General features: G+C 36.7%; 1 protein-coding gene across 2 annotated transcripts in view; it reads left to right on the top strand.

The window, feature by feature from the left end:
* The window catches only part of LOC101891384 (ion transport peptide), an 88,530-nt gene that overhangs the window by 2,013 nt on the left and 68,888 nt on the right, over nt 1-17,629 (top strand). The window contains exon 1 of one of the 2 annotated variants that reach the window (XM_005174821.3): nt 10,738-10,868. The exons of the other annotated variant lie outside the window; for it this stretch is intronic. The gene's annotated coding sequence lies outside the window, so the exon portion shown is untranslated. Of the gene's footprint in view, nt 1-10,737; nt 10,869-17,629 lie in introns of those variants that run through there. 2 annotated transcript variants of the gene reach the window in all.

The raw sequence follows: 17,629 nt of genomic DNA, 5'->3' as shown, positions 1-17,629 counted from the left end.
CTGCGGTATTTTGGCGCAATCTTGGCGAAGCGCTAACTTGAGCTGATCGACACTGTGGTATTTTTTAGTGCCAACCTTGTTTGTTGGTTGCAGTTTTTTCATCTCACCCTTTATTCCCCCAATCCTGAATTATGATTATACTAACTGTTGGCCTTTTGTGGGGGAGGTACCAGAAGGAGTGGACCGATCTATCCCATCTTCACAGCAGTTCTTGTGTTAGTAGAAATAATGGGATGAGTGAAATATGAAGAGAACTGGATGTTTGTTTCGGATTTTATAATCGTTCTGGTTATTCAAAACTTTGACCCTTTGTGGGGGAGGTACCAGAAGGAATGGTCCGATCTCTACCAGTTTTATAACAAATTTTGTGTTGATGGAAATATTGAGATGTACCAAGTATGAATGGAATCGGATGTTAATTTCGTGTTTTAGGAGCTTCATGGATATTCAAAATTTTGACCCTTTGTGGGGAACGTGCCAGAAGGAGTGGACCGATTTATCCCATCTTCACAGCAGATATTGTGTTAGTAGAAATAAGGGGATGTGTGAAAAATAAAAACATCCGGATGCTTATTTCGGAGTTTATAATCGTTTTGTTTATTCAAAAATTTTGACCCTTTGTGGGGGAGGTACCAGAAGGGATGATCCGATCTCTACCATCTTTATAACAGATTTTGTGATGATGGAAATATTGAGATGTGCCAAGTCTGAATGAAATCGGATGTTAATTTCGTGTTTTAGGAGCTTCATTGATATTCAAAATTTTGACCCTTTGTGGGAGAGGTACCAGAAGGAGTGGACCGATAAATTCCATCTTCACATCAGATATTGTGTTAGTAGAAATAAGGGGATGTGTGAAAAATAAAAACATCCGGATGCTTTTTTTCGGATTTTATAATCGTTTTGGTTATTCAAAAATTTTGACCCTTTGTGGGGGAGGTACCAGAAGGAATGGTCCGATCTGTCCCATATTTATAACAGGTCTTGTGTTTATGGAAGCATTGAGATGTACCAAGTCTGAATGGAATCTGAGGTTAATTTCGCGTTTTATGAGCTTCACGGATATTCAAAATTTTGACCCTTTGTGAGGGAGGTACCAGAAGGAGTGGACCGATTTGTCCCATCTTTACAACAAAACGTGGGTTAAAAGAAATACTTCGATTTGTGTAATTTGAAGACAATCGAGTTGTTACATCACATTTTATAAGAGTTATAATTATTCAAAATTTTAACCCTTTGTGGGGGAGGTACTTGATGGAGTGGACCGATTTTGTCCATTTTCGTACCTGACCTAGTACAAAATTGCAAAATTGGAACAAAATAGTATGATCCTTTTTCTTTCTGTGCATTAAATTATTTTCTTTGAAAATCTTGACATTTTGTGGGGGATGTACCAGAAGGAGTGGACCGATATTGCTCTTCTCCGAACTCGTTTCTAAGTTTGACAATAAAATTACTATGTACCAAGTTTGGATCAAATCGGATACTGACTTCGAGATTTATCAAATCGGATACTCCCTTCTAGATGACGGACGGACGGACATCGCTAGATCGACTCTAAATGTCCTAAAACGGATTTGGTCAAAAGAGTCCTAGGTTCTAAGACAGTTATTTCGATGAGGCACGTTGTGGCCATATCAAATGATATATACCCTTTGTAGACATATGTCTAAGGGTATACCTAGCCATATGGCTCAGGGTATAAAAAATCATTTGTTCTATTTTTAGGACACTGACGTTGATTTTTTGCCTTGCGCCGGGTTGTTAGGTGTTTAAATTGAAAATTTCTTGCAAAATATTATTCACCATGGCTAAATCGAATCTTGGTCGATCAGAACTGTAATTTTTTTGAAAAGCCCCTATAGGTTTTTCCAAAGCAGCAAAATTTAATTTCTTGCATTTTTTTCAAAGAATCAATTATTAAAAACATGTTTCGAAAAAAATCATAGCTTGTAAATCCCCCCCTTTAAAAGTTAATTGGTGACATTTAACCGTTAAACTTTTAGAATTGTGTATTTAATATAAAAAAAACAGTTTTATTTATAACTATTATGTTAACTTTTAAATATGCAATAATTGACAATTGTAGCTGTAGTTGTAACAAATGTAACAATCATTTTAAAACAGATCAACGTCAAGCGTTCGATATGAGCTCAATGTAAACCACATTTTTTAAGCAATTAAATGCAACAACTACAACTAATTGTGGTTAGCTATTGCCGCTGTCTCTCCAGTTCCAGACAAATATTCAGCCAACCAGTCGTCTTGCCAATCAGCCCGCCAGCCCGGCAGCCATCAAGTCAGTTATAAATGCGGCAAAAATGTGGCATTAAAAGTAGTTGGCAACAAGTAATGCCGTTTTGTTTTTTGTAGATCTACAACAAATATTACATTAATTGTATCTACGTTTGCAGATACCGAAACAGCTAACGCTAGAGATTAATAACAATCATTTATAAGTAATTTACACTAATGTTGTCTGCCGCAAAAAAAACGTCAGGTTTTTGTGCTATTTTTAGCTACAACTTTCATTTTAAGTTAGCAGCGCAGTTTATTTTTTCGACCGACGGATGTTTTGCAGCTAGCTACTGTTGGGGGTTACTCTTTTCAAACGTATCTGGTTTCCCATCGACTTTTCATGGGGGGATTTTGTAATTTTATCTCTCAACACATTTTTTTTTTTGATGCAATGAGGCACATAAATAATTAACAAGTTATGATTATCGAATGTATTGTGACACAGAAAAAGACTTTTAAGATAATTTTTTGATTTGAAAATATTTTTAAGTGAGTGCTGTAATTTAAAATGTGAGGAAATATGTTGAGATCTTTTAGGAAAAATTTGATATTTTTTGTCGACAAAAAATTAAGTGAATTGCAGATTTTCTATCCAGCCGGGGGCTGAATTGAAGATTTTCTATGAAAACCTTAATCCAGCCGGGGGCTGAATTGAAGATTTTTAAGGTGTTAAATTGTGAGGTGTTAGAAGGGCTTCACAACAGATCTTGCTTTAGCAAAAATATTTGGATGTGTGACATTTGGACAGAGTTGGATGCTTATTTCGCTTTCTTTGAGCGTTTTGTTTTTCAAAATCTTGAACCCTATGTTTGGGAGGTACCAGAAGAATTGGTACGATGTCTACCATCTCTTTAACAGATCTTGTCTTGATGGAAACATTGTATGAATGAAGTATATAAAAAGATGTTAATTTCGTGTTCTATGAGCTTCATGAATATTCAAAATTTTTACCCCTTGTGGGGGAAGTATCAGAAGGAGTGGACCGATATATTCCATTTTCACACCAGAACTTGGATTAATAAAAATATTGTGATGTGTATAATTTGAAGAGAACCGGATGCTTATGTTGGATGTTGTGATCGTTTTTGTTATTCAAAACTTTGACCGTTTGTGGGAGAGGTAGCAGTAGGAATGGTCCGATCTCTATCATCTTTAAAACAGATATTGTGTTTGTGGAAATATTGAGATGTACTAAGTCTGAATGGAATCTGACGTTATTTTCGTGTTCTATGAGCTTCATGGATACTCAAAATGTTGACCTTTTGTGGGGGAGGTAGCAGAAGGGGTGGACCGATATATTTCACCTTCACACCAGATCTTGCGTTAATAAAAATATTGGGATGTATGAATAGAATCGGATAGTTATTTCGGATTTTATGATCGTTTTGGCTATTCAAAACTTTGACCCTCCCCTACGGTAGCAGAAGGAATGGTCCGATCTCTACCATATTTATAAAATATCTTGTGTTTATAAAAATATTGAGATGTGTGTAATTTGAAGACAATCGGACACTTTATCTTTCTGTCCAGTAAATTATCTTTGAAAATATCGACATTTTGTGCGGGAGGTACGAGAAGGAGTGGACCGAACTCGATGTAAGCTTGATAGTAATAATACGATGTACGAATTTTGGATACTCCCTTCGAGAGTTATCATGCGTACCAGCCAGACAGACAGACTGATGGATGGACAGACATCGCTAGACCGACTCCAAATGTCCTGAAACGGATTTGGTCCAAAGAGACCTAGGGTCTAAAACCGTTATTTCGATGAGGCACGTTGTGGCCGTATCAAATGATATATGCCCTCAGTAGCCATGTGTCTGAGGGTATAAAAATGTCGGAAATAGCATAAAATTTTAGAATACGTTTAGATTTGCTCGAATTGGTAACCTTTGGCACGAATTATGGCCTCAAACGGCCAATGAAACTACGTCACATGCTGCCCGAATGTTGTTCTCGATATTTTGGGTAATTCCCGGCGAAGTGTTTGCTTTAGGTTATCGAAACTTTGGTATTTTTTAGTGCCAACTTTGCTTTTCAAAATGCTCCAGACACAATAGTCCAACGGATTGGTATCCGGAGAGTTTGGTGCCCAAAGCTTTAATACACCCTCCAGAGTATTTTCACGATAATATTCAGCATTTATTCTGATGCTACGGTCGATTAATACTAGCGGAAAGCGACCATCGGCTGTTATGGCCGCCAAAACACCATCACCATGGACGGCACTTGAGTTCTGGTACCCAACCGAACGAATGTTTTCTCATCGGAGAAAACCAAATTCGGCAGTTCACCACTTCCCTCCAAGCGAAACAACTCTTTAGCTCTTTTGAGTCTATTTTCTTTTTGTTGCGGTTGCGGTAAGTTCTTGCACTTTTTGGAATTTCAGTGGCTTAAACCCAAGCTCATTTTTCAATATTTTCCGAATGGAATATTGCGATATGTTCAGCTCACGAGTCATTTTTCGGCCATTGCGAAGCGGGTTTCGATCAAGTCGCTTCTTTACTTTTCGAACCATTTTTGCTGATGTTGCTGTTTTCTTCAGTCCACTTCCTTGACGTCGGGCTACGGGCTACGCTACCAGTATCACGGCAACGAGCGATGGTACGGGACACAAAAGATTTATTCACATTTAAATGCTGGAGTGCTCTAACGATAGCCACTTGTGTTTTTCCAGCCAAATATAAAGAAATCACACTATCCCGCTTAAATTCCATAACGAATAACATTTTTTCTGGAAAATTCTCAGCAAAATGCTTTTGTACCCTTGTAAACAATCTATCACTGGAATAATTTTAACAGCTGTCGGACGAGTGGCTTAGAAATGACAGCAGTCTGAAGTTGGTTGCAGTTTTTTCATATCACCCTGTATCCAGCAATTATATTAGCAATGTTATTTGGTATAAAATATTAAAATGTGTCCGTTAAATCTAGTGAAAATCGATTTAGAATTGGATATGCCTCCTATATATTAGTTCTCTCTGAAACCAAACTGTAACAGCTCTAAAGCCAAATGTTGATAGGTGGTATGATGTACTTTAAATAAATTCTTTTGTTACGTAGCTCAAGTAAATATGCATAGTGGTGTAGGGTATCATATAGTCGGTCCCGCCCGGCTTTTGACTTTTCCTTACTCGTTTTTCATTTAAGAAATACAATAGTTTTGGGTGCCTTGTTTCTTTTTATGGCGGGAATATTGTTTTGACAAATCAGCTAGTTGCTTGCATCTTTTTACAGAGATTCTCTCTTTTTACGTTTTACCGTTTTTCTTACAAGAGAGAATAAAACTCAACTCATTATTTGAGAAATAAGTTTCTGGCAAGTTGTTTGCAGAAAAAGTAACCAGACGCTCCTAATTTCCCAATTGCTCTCGTATATTCGGATCGTGCCACGCACATTTCAATCGCCTGCACAGTCGGACTTCATTTCACACTTGTATGCGTGAGTGTCCACTGGCACGTTTACATCGACGAGTGAAATTCCAAGAGCAATTGTGGGTGTTGTAAAACCACATAAGAGATTTCATGTCGTACAGTAGACACATCATAAAAGGTTCCCCAAAAATTAGAAAAAAACTATAAATATTCTTCAACTATGTACAAAATATGGACTTGATGATATCTATATATTTTGAAAGATATATATCTATTTAGGGAAGATGATATAATGAGGGCTTTTAATTTTTGAAACAAAAAAACTTAACTTCGTTTCAAACTTTTTTGAAATAATACTGTTATAATCACAACAGCAACAAAAAGTGAGAACTTAATAAAATCAGTACAAACAAAGGCACACAGATAATACTATCACAAGTTACACGGCATCCCTACCACATATCAGCCGATATAGATCACTTTCTGATTAAGGTTTTTGGGCAGAAAATGTGGACCTTTAATAATCCAATGGATACATGGAGCTTTTTGAGTTTTTACAGAAGCAAGAATATGTTAATGCCATTTTAAGCTAACCGTCTCCATTCGCCCCATATAGAGAGAGTATGAGTAATGTTTTAATGACAATAACAACCCCCCCTCCCCTCTATACATAATTACATTTGGTCATTTGTTTATGTGTATGTAAGTACATTGCTCATCATCACCTACACCATCACCGCCAGTTTTGTAAATAGACTGTCTACTTGATTGTCTCCTATTGTGGTTGGATTATTACTCTCTTTCGGCTTGTGACACAGTCAGCTTGACTGAGTAATTTTAACAGATGTCTCATCCACTTCCAAATTATGACTAAAGTAGGTGGTATGTTCTTATACAGTCAGTGTTATGTGATGGGTTCGTGGATGTGATTGGGTACAAGCTACTCCGCCTCTTTACTATGGGGAAAATGTGGGCAATGTCCTAGAAAAAAAATTGTGTTGCCAATTATGGGAAATTATCAGATATATATGTATTGATCATCAGGGTAAAATGACGACATTCTTCCCTCCCATAAAAAATAATATAAAACACACGTGGGGAATTTTGACGCTCTCGGTATATATTCTTTGCGGGGTTACATTGGGGCGGGGATCATGTGCGTATGTGTGTGATTTGTCATTTAAAAATTCAAAAAAGAAAAACTTACCGCTCTTTCTCTCACATACATACATTCATGTGTGTGTGTGTTTGAACATGCGAGTCGAGTATGAACGTGAGTATTTTACTGTGTAAGTATTTAATGTAGCGAACCCAGTGAACTAAACTGTAAGAGTTCGGACATAGATTGGTGTGAAAGGTTGTAGGCTCAAAAATCGAAAACCTGAATACATTAAAAAAAATCTAAAAATCTCACATACATTGGATTTACCCACTTGGCGTATGATAAATAAGGGTGATTTTTTTAAGAGCTATAGGAAAATTTGAAATAACACCCAAAATTCAGAAAAATTCACGTGTCATGCAAGTCAAGCTCTTAATTTTGGGCAGAAAAAAGAGGTGGATATCATCTCACGATCGCGCTCACGCGATTCGAATCATCTATAAAGAAGTAGGGTCCAATGAAGACACCACCAAAAACGACAATTCAGCTTATTTAAGTACCCATTGAGCCAAAAAAAAAGCTTCGATTAAACCTGTCATAAAATGGATAAACTTTCTTAACAGAGCACGTATTTTAATAATAAAATTTAATGATAATAAGTGAAAAAGCTATAAGTTCGGCCGGGCCGAACTTTGAATACCCTCCACCATTTGGAACGAATATGGCAATTCTCAAAAAAAAAAACATCCGTTAACAATTCTTTTAAAATCTTAAAAATGTCGAATGTAGCCGTTATAATAGGGTCTATACGACGACGACGACGTGGCCCTGCATAGGCAACTTTAATAATTAGCCATTACAAGATTCAAATGCGAAGCTTGAAAAAGAAAAGATCGGTGAATAATGTAGCTAAAATCAAAAAAAAAAAAATACCGAATATAGGGAGGTCCATTATATGGCGCTATACGAAGACATCGACCCGCACAGACAATTTTTTGTCATAGGTTGTAGTATCCATTACGAACTTCAAATTACCGATGAATAATGTCGCTAAAATCATCAAAATACCGAAAATATGGAGCTATACCAAAACGTGGACCTGCACAGACAATTTCCTGTCGTAGGCTGTAGTATCCATTACGAACTTCAAATACCAAATTTGAAACAATTCCGGTGAATAATTTCGTTATAATCATCAAAATACCGAAAATCAGAAGGTACCGTTGTATGGAGGCTATACAAAGACCTGGACCTGCACATACAATTTTTCTGTCATAAGCTGTAGTATCCATTACTAACTTCAAATGTCAAGTATGAAACCATTCCGATGAATAATGTCGCTAAAATCATCAAAATACCGAATATCGAAAGATACCATTACATGGGGGCTACATGAAGGCGTGGACCTGCACAGACAATTTTCTGTCTTAGGCTGTAGTATCCATTACGAACTTCAAATCTTAAATTTAAAACAATTCCGGTGAATAATGTCGCTTAAAGCATCAAAATACCGAATATCGAGAGGTGCCGTTATATGGGAGCTATACGAAGACCTAGACCTGCACAGACAATTTTCTGTCATAGGCTGTAGTATCCATTACGAACTTCAAATACCAAATTCGGAACAATTCCGGTGAATAATGTCGTTTAAATCACCAAAATACAGAAAAAAGGGAGGTACCGTAATATATGGGACTATACGAAGACGTCGACTTGTACAGACAATTTTCTGTCATAGGCTGTAGTATCCATTACGAACTTTAAATCCCAAATTTGAAACCATTCCGGTGAATAATGTCGCTTAAATCATCAAAATACCGAATATCGAGAGGTACCATAGTATGGGGGCTATACGAAGGCGTGGACCTGCACAGAAAATTTTCTGTCTTAGGCTGTAGTATCCATTACGAAATTCAAATACCAAATTCGGAACAATTCCGGAGAATAATGTCGTTAAATAACCAAAATACCGAAAATAGGGAGGTACCATTAGATGGAGGCTGGACGTGCACAGACAATTTTCTGTCATAGGCTGTAGTATCCACTACTAACTTTAAATACCAAATTTGAAACAATTCCAGTGAATAATGTCGCTTAAATCATCAAAATACCGAATATCGGGAGGTACCGTAATATGGGGGATATATGAAGACGTCGACTTGCACAGACAATATTCTGTCATAAGCTGTAGTATCCATTACGAGCTTCAAATGCCAAATTTGAAACAATTCCGGTGAATAATGTGGCTAAAATCGGCCAGGGCTATATCAAAACGTGGACCTACATGGCCCATTTTCAGTACCAAAAGTCCTGCAGACATAATATACATTCGAGTAAAATTTTATCAACCTACTTCATTTTGTTCGGACGCTAGACGGAAGCTAACACAATATAACAGATTTCTGTCAGATATCTATCACACTTGTCTAACGGAACTTACGACTTTCAGTAGCCATGTCAAACGCCTAATATTTGGTATGCTGGGTATCAGGTGTAGCGTACCTACTTATGTATAATGATGAATGACCGACCACACACGCAAACACACACACACATTTATGGAATAAATGTGTTTGCTTTTTGTTTATTTGTCGCCGCGTACTGAACTCAACGGCGTCATAAATAAAAATTGAAGATTTTGTGTTTTTTGTAATTTTTTTTATTTGTGGGTTTGTGGAAAAAATTTACTATTTTTAATTTCAGTAGATATTTGTTGCTCCAACAGCCAGAACAAGAAGAAGAGAAAAATTACGACGGGTTTCGATCGAAAAAAAGTATTTTTTTTTTTCAAATAATTTCAAGTCGTGTTTTACTTTCATTTTCGTTGGTTGCATTGCGCGTTGTGTCAGTAATTGTTGTGTTCGAGATCAAAGGAAAAATAAAACAAAAATAGAGAAGAAGAGCAGATAAGCTAGTCTATTTGTGTTTTTTTTTTTTTGAGGAAATCATGGAAAATGCATGATTATGTGATGTTCATAAATACCCCCCTTCAAAAAAACAAATCGGGGATCTATTTAAAGAATTTAAAACGGGGACGTCGGCCAGTGTAAAACAAAAACAATTGAATGCAAATACCAAAGCATCCTCTCTCGATTTGGCTCTCTTCTCTGTTTGTTTACTTTGTCAATAATTAATCACTGTTTTTTTTTTTTTTTTTGTAAAAAATGTCAATGAAACAAAAATAAAATATAAAAAATACCAGAAATAATAAAAAAGTAAAAATAAATTCAATATAAAAATCGCTCTCCCTCCTTCCACCAAAAACAATTGTTGTTTGAGTTTGTGAGTAGTGCGTGTCAAAGGAAAACCAAGCCATTGAATTAAATGTCATTAAATTTTCCCACTTACATGGGGGGTGTTCAAACTTCTTCTCCATGTCAGTATTTGGTACTGGTACTGAGTGTTACCTAGTAACAGATGCCTTAAATTAGTCGGTATTTCTAAAGAAAGCAAAAAAAAAGTGTAGCAACCCCACAGAAAGATGTAACGAAATGCGAGAGGGAAAAAAAGTGAAAAAATGTGAAATTTACCAATTACAAGCAATTGCAAATTAAATTCTTGTTGTGCACTCCCCTTGCTCAGTCGGACGGTCGCTCGCTCGCTCGTTCGGTCTCATGCTTATCAGTAGTTGCCTCAACGCTAACTTCTTGATGTCGACGTCTGCAACAACAGCAACTTCTTGTTGTCAGTATCGAATTCACAAAGATTTAACAAAGATACACACAAAATGGAGATTAATATAGCATTTCGCCCCAAGTGTCAATGGGAAAAATGTGCAACATCAGCAAAAGCTGCACCAGCAACAACAACAACAGCAGCTACGTTTACAGTGTCAGTTATGTGAAAAAGTGCAATGTTAACTTCAATAACTTCATGTTGCCGACCCCAACAATAACTACAACAACAGTGAAAACTTTCCAATAAAACAGAAAGTGAACACTTTTTAGAAAAAGTTTTTTTGTTTTTGTCAAAATACAATTCGAAAAAAAAAGATAAGGAAAAGTGAAGAAATATCATAAATATTAGGAAACGAAAAGTTGCAGTAGTGTTTTAGAGTAGTATTGGATTTGCGTGGAATATTCATTTTTAAGGTAAGACAATTTTTAATTTTATTTTCTTTTATTACTGATGTTAAATTGTTAAAGGGATTTAAGGAATATAAATGAATTCAAACCCTTTAGGAAATTTTTACAGTCAATAACTACTGACTTACTATTGATTTTGTCGCCAGTACTACTGACCATGTGTGCATAAGCTTGTCATTCAGAAGTCACTAGTGAAATTTTTCTGTAGGAAATATATCGATAGTGTGTCCATAGCCCATGAGAGTCATGTAAATACATTATTACCAGATATTGTTGTTGCAAAATGGTCCGGCTTAATCCCTTTATTTTTGTTTTTATAAAAACAACGTTTGTTTATTAGTGGAGAACGATGGTAATGTTTACCAGGTGGTAAGGCAGGGAACACCTAGGTTTCGGAAAGAGCCACCAATCCTCATTAGTTCCCTTGTTTTTTGTCTGGGATATTCTCCCCAGAAGTTATTTTTAAAATAACGAAAAAAAAACAACTTTTTTACGAGATCGTAAACTCAATAGAAGATAGAAGATATTATTTTTATAAACTCAGCCATATGGCTAGAGAAGGGTACATATCATTTGATACGGTCAAAACGTACCTAGTCGAAATAATAGTTTTAGACCCTAGGTCTCTTTGGACCAAATCCGTTTCAGGACATTTGGAGTCAATTTGGCGATGTCCGTCCGTCCGTCTGTCTGGCTGGTGTGCACGATAACACACAAGGGGAGTGTCCGATTTGATCCAAACTTGGTAAATCGTAATATTATTATCAAACCTAGATCGAGTTTGGAGATGGGTAATATCGGTCTACTGCTTTTGGCACGTCCCTCTCAAAACGTCAACATTTTCAAAGAAAATAATTTTCTGCACAGAAAGAGAAAGGATAACCCGAATTTGCTCTAACTTTGCGAATCCCTATATTTGCATCAGTGCTAGGTCAGGTGTTAAAATGGACAATATCTGTCCACTCCATCAAGTACCTCTCCCTTAAGAGGTCAACATTTTGAATAATTATAACTCAAAAAAAATTTGATGTATTCAAATTACACTCATCACAATAGTTTCATTAACCCAAGGTTGGGTGTGAAGATGGAATATATCGGTATCCTCCTTCGGGTACCTCCCCCACAAAGGATCAAAATTTTGAATACTCGTGAAGCTCATAAAACACGAAATAAATATCCTATTCAATTCAGACTTGGCACATCGCAATATTTCCATAGACAGAAGATCTGTTATAAAGATGGTAAAGGTCGGACCATTACATCTGGTACCTCCCCAAAAAGGGTCAAATTTTTTAATAACCAAAACGATCATAAAATCCGAAATATGCATTCGGTTCTCTTCATATTTCTCACATCCCATTATTTTTATTAACATAAGATCTGGTGTGAAGTTGGAGTATATCGGTCCACTCCTTCTGGTACTTCCCCCAAAACAGGGTCAAAATTTTGAATATTTATGAAGTTCATGAAACTCGTAATTAACATCCGATGCCAATCAGGCTTGGTACATCTAAATATTTCCATAAACACAATATCTATTATAAATAAGGTAGAGTTCGGACCATTCCTTCTGGTACCTCTCCCACAAAAGTTCGAAATTTTTAATGACCACAACGATCATAAAATCCGAAATAAGCACACGAAATGAACATCCGATTCACGATTTCCATTAACACAAGATCTGTTATAAAGATGGTAGAGATCGGAACATTCCTTCTGGTACCTCCACCACAAAGCGTTAAAATTTTGAATAACCAAAACGATCATAAAATCCGAAATAAGCATCCGATTCTCTTCAAAGTACACACATAACAATATTTTTATTAACCCAAGGTCTGGTGTGAAGATGGGATTTGGACCAATAGTCCACTCCTTCTGGTACCTTCCAAATAAAGGGTCAAAATTTTGACAAGATCTGTTATAAAGATGGTAGATATCGCTTTATTTCTTCTGGTACCTTCCCACATAGGGTTCAAGATTTTGAAAAACAAAACGCTCAAAGAAAGCGAAATAATCATCCAACTCTCTTCAAATTTCACACATCCAAATATATTTGCTAACGCAAGATCTGTTGTGAAGATAATATATATGAGGTACCCTTTCAGGGACCTCAACCACAAAGGGTCACAATTTCCAATACTTATACCTGGCATAACTTGCGAAACAAATCAGCGGTTCTTTACAACTTGCTATAACAAAATATTTCTCTTAGCCAGAAACCTGAGATGGATGTGTAGTTTATCGAAATTTATGATTTCGCATAAAATGGGATATAAATGTTCGATTTCCTTTAAATTTTCCGATATCCAATATTTTTATCTGTATTAGATGAAGTATAACAACGGAATACTTCGATCCACTACAACATTTTCCAAAAATTTTGCACATATCCCATATAAAGTATAGGAAGTAGGCGATATAGTCCAAATCCGGCACGTTGTAATATTTATATCAGTTTTAGGTCACCCATAAAGGGTCAACAGTTTGAATATTCATAACTCAAGGTTGGAAGTATACATCTATCGGTAAAACCGATTGATACTATTTTACTTGTTAGAATATATTTAAACAATTCCATGGTACATGCAAGGTTTCAAACAATAATATTCCGCCCTGTATTTTCTATAATTTTTCTGGTCAAAATTAAATTCATTGAAAAAAGGTTCCCATCTCTTATTGAGTATATATTTTGACAATAGGATGCGGTCAAAGCTAAAATTTTGAATTAAAGAATTATAAACATATGATTCCACAAGGTTACCTTCATAATTTTACCATGGACTATTTCTAGAATATCTGGTTTCGATTTATGTTATGTTCCAAAACCAATAACCGGTTTTCCCTTTACGATATCGGAAAAAATGCAAAAGTAGTATATTCTTGCAGGTTTTGGAACTGAGCATTAAGGTTTCTGAGTCCACATAAAACGGAGATTGTCACCCATGTCTACCACACATAAATATCGATCGTAACTACGTCACCTCCTGTACATGTTTTTTTCGGTTTCAAACGATTCATTTTTGAAATGAACATTTGTTGTTGTTGTCGTCACAGAGTCTAGAGAATGTCTGTGTTGTAAATTATTTAAGTAATCATTATCCATTTAAGATATTACAAACATAGCAATGCACGTATGTCGATGTTTGTCACAAGCGAGGAGGGTATGACGAGAAGTTTTCATTGAAGAAGAATTATAAAAGCATTTTGAGACCTGTTAAGAGTTTGTTACATATTAAGAAGAGATCTATCGCGTTTTAAAGGAATCGATTTTTAGTCAAAACGAAGAAGAAAGTTAAAAAATTACAACATTTTTTCATAGCATACTTTTGGGGTTATTCAAAAAATAATACCATGTTCTAATTGGCATTTAAACTACGTTGTTCGACGACGATAGGATTCATTGTAAAATTTCAATTTTTAATTTTTGTTTTGAAATTTAGGAGCTTCAAATACCAAATTTTAAAAAATTCCGGTGAATAATGTCGCTAAAATCATAAAAATATCCAAAATAGGGAGGTATCTTATATGGAGGTACCGTTATATGAGAGCTATACGAAGACGTGGACCTGCACAGACAATTTTGTGTCATATGCTGTTGTATCCATTACGACCTTTAAACACAAAATTTCAAACAACTCCCGTGAATAATGTCGCTAAAATCATCAAAATACCGAAAATAGGGAGGCACCCTTATATGAGGGCTATACGAAGACGTGGACCTGTGCAGACAATTTTCTGTCATAGGCTGTAGTATCCATTACGAACTTCAAATACCAAATTTGAAAAAATTCCGGGGAATAATGTCGCTAAAATCATCAAAATACCGAATATAGGGAGGTACTGATATATGGGGCATATTCGAAGACCTGGACCTGCATAAACAATTCTCCGTCATAGGCTGTAATATCTGTTACGATCTTCAAATACCAAATTTGAAACAATTCCGGTGAATAGTGTCGATAAAATCATCAAAATACCGAATATCGGGAGGTACCATTATATGGTTGCTATACGAAGACGTGGACCTGCGCAGACAATTTTCTGTCATAGGCTGTAGTAACCATTACGAACTTCAAATACCAAATTTCAAACAATTCCGGTGAATAACGTCGCTAAAATCAACAAAATACCGAATATTGTGAGGTACCGTTATATGGGGGCTATACGAAGGCGTGGACATGCATACAAAATTTTTTGCCATATGTTGTAGTACCTATTAGGAGCTTCAAATACCAAATTTGAAACAATTCCGGTGAATAATGTCGCTAAAATCATGAAAATACCGAATATCGGGAGGTACCATTATATGGGGGCTATACGAAAACGTGAACCTGCACATAAAATTTTCTGCCATAGACTGTAGTATCCATTGCGAATATTAAATACCAAATTTGAAACATTTCCGGTTAATAATGTCGATGAAATCGTCCAAATACCGAATATCGGGAGGTATTGCTATATGGGGAATATGCGAAGGCGTGGACCTGCACACACAATTTTCTGTCTAAGGCTGTAGTATCCATTACGACCTTCAAATACGAAATTCGAAACAATTCCGGTGAATAATGTCGCTAAAATCATTAAAATATCGAATATCGGAAGGTACTGTTGTATGACGGCTATACCAAAACGTGGACCTACATGGCCCATTTTCAATAACAAAAGTCCTGTACATTTGAGTAAAATTTTATCAACTTATTTTATGTCGTTCGGAAGCAAGACTGATTTCCACAGAAGGATAAATCGACAGAAAATTGTATGCTGACCAAAATATATACTTTGTGGGGTCTAAAATGTGTATTTCGAGGTGTTACAACCAGAATGACAAACTTAATATATTCCCTCCATACTATTGTCCAAATGCGATAAAAAAAAATGAAACCCAACATAAAACTTTACCCCCGTCCCTCGCACTAAATTGAATAAAATGAAAATGTAAATAATTCCAAGTGAAATGATTCTGTAACGCAAAACGCATTGCAAATGGGTCGGTCTTTCCCACAAATGTTCCCATGTGCGTTGTGTGTTCGTGTGGGTGTTGGTGTTGGTGTTTCGGTCACGGGAAGAGACCGGCATGTGTGTGGTGTATTCATGACACATACTTGGTTATTTATTTAATAGACGACACTTGAACGCTTGTCGTCGTCATTCGCACTTTTAGAGAGAAAAAGTGAGAGCGATCGGAAACGGAAATTAAGAATACTTAACGCAGGGTATTCAAAAGTACTATTGAAAAGTTTTCGGAATCAAAATGAATGACAATGGGGAAACTGTAATGGGTCGCGATGAGAGGGAAAGGGGGAAGGCGAGGGGCAATGTAAGTAATAATAAAATTTAATAAAAAACAAAAACCTATGCACGCACACAGACACATACAAACAGGGTGAGATAAAAAAAAATCTGCAACAAAGTCAAACGCCATAATTTGTACATTTTCTTTTTTTTTTTTGAAATTTTCAAATTTTAGAATAACTTGAAAAAAATCCGGTGATTAATGTAGCTAAAATAATCAAAATACTGGGAAGTACCGCTATATCGGGGCTACACAAAAACCTTGATCTCGTAGAAAATTTTCTGCCACAGGCTGTAGTACCTATTAAGAGCTTCAAATACCAAATTTAAAGAATTCGGGTGAATAATGTCCCTAAAATCATCAAAATGTCGAATATCGGGGGGTACCGTTATATGAGGGCTATACGAAGGCGTAGACCTGCACAGACAATTTTCTGTCATGGGTTGTAGTTTCCATTACAAACTTAAAAAAAAATAAATTTGAAACAATTCCGGCGAATAATATCGCTAAAATCATCGAAATACCGAAAATAGGGAGGTACCATAATATGGGGGAAATAGCATAAAATTTTCGGATAACTTTAGATTTGCTCGAATTGGCCACCTTTGGCACGAATTATGGCCTTCAAACGGCCAATGAAACCGTCTGCTCTGTTGCTCTGTGGTATTTTGGCCCATTCCCGGCGCAACGCTTGCTTGAGGTAATCGACACTTTGGTATTTCTTTTGGGGCCAACCTTGCTTTCCGAAATACTCCAGCCACAATAGTCCAACGGATTGGTATTCGGAGATTTTGGTGGCCATTGTGCGCTGAAAATGAAGCGAGGAACCTCTTTTTGTAACCATTCTTGGGTGGCGTGTCCTGTTGAAATGTCCAAGATCTGCGGCCGAAATGTTTGCGTGCCTGAGGCTTTAATACACCCTCCAGAATATTTTCCCGATTATATTCGCCATTTATTCTGATGCCAAGGTAAATTAATACGAGCTGAGAGTGACCATCGGCTGTTATGGCGGCCCACACCATCACCATGGCCGGCTCTTGAGTCCTGTTGGAATGTCTAAGGTCTGCGGCCAAAATGTTGGCGTGCCCGAAGCTTTAATACAGCCTACAGAATATTTTCACGATTATATTCGCATTTATTCTGATGCCACGGTCGATTAATACGAGCGGAGAGCTACCATCGGCTGTTATGGCGGTCCACACCGTCACCATGGCCGGCGCTTGAGTCCTGTTGGAATGTCCAAGGTCTGCGGCCAAAATGTTGGCGTGCCCAAGGCTTTAATATACCCTCCAGAATATTTTCGCGATAATATTCGGCATTTATTCTGATGCCACGATCGATTAATACAAGCGGAGAGGGACCATCGGCTGTTATGGCTGCCCACACCATCACCATGGCCGGCTTGAGGCTTGAGTTCTGGTGGCCACCCAAAGGGGCACATTTTCAGCTGACCTCTTTGGTAAGTAAACACGAT

The sequence above is a fragment of the Musca domestica genome, unplaced genomic scaffold, assembly GCF_030504385.1.
Source record: "Musca domestica strain aabys unplaced genomic scaffold, Musca_domestica.polishedcontigs.V.1.1 8, whole genome shotgun sequence".
Taxonomy (NCBI): Eukaryota; Metazoa; Arthropoda; class Insecta; order Diptera; family Muscidae; genus Musca; species Musca domestica.
The sequence above is the reverse complement of the archived record's forward strand: the minus strand, read 5'-3'. Positions and strand labels throughout refer to the sequence as shown.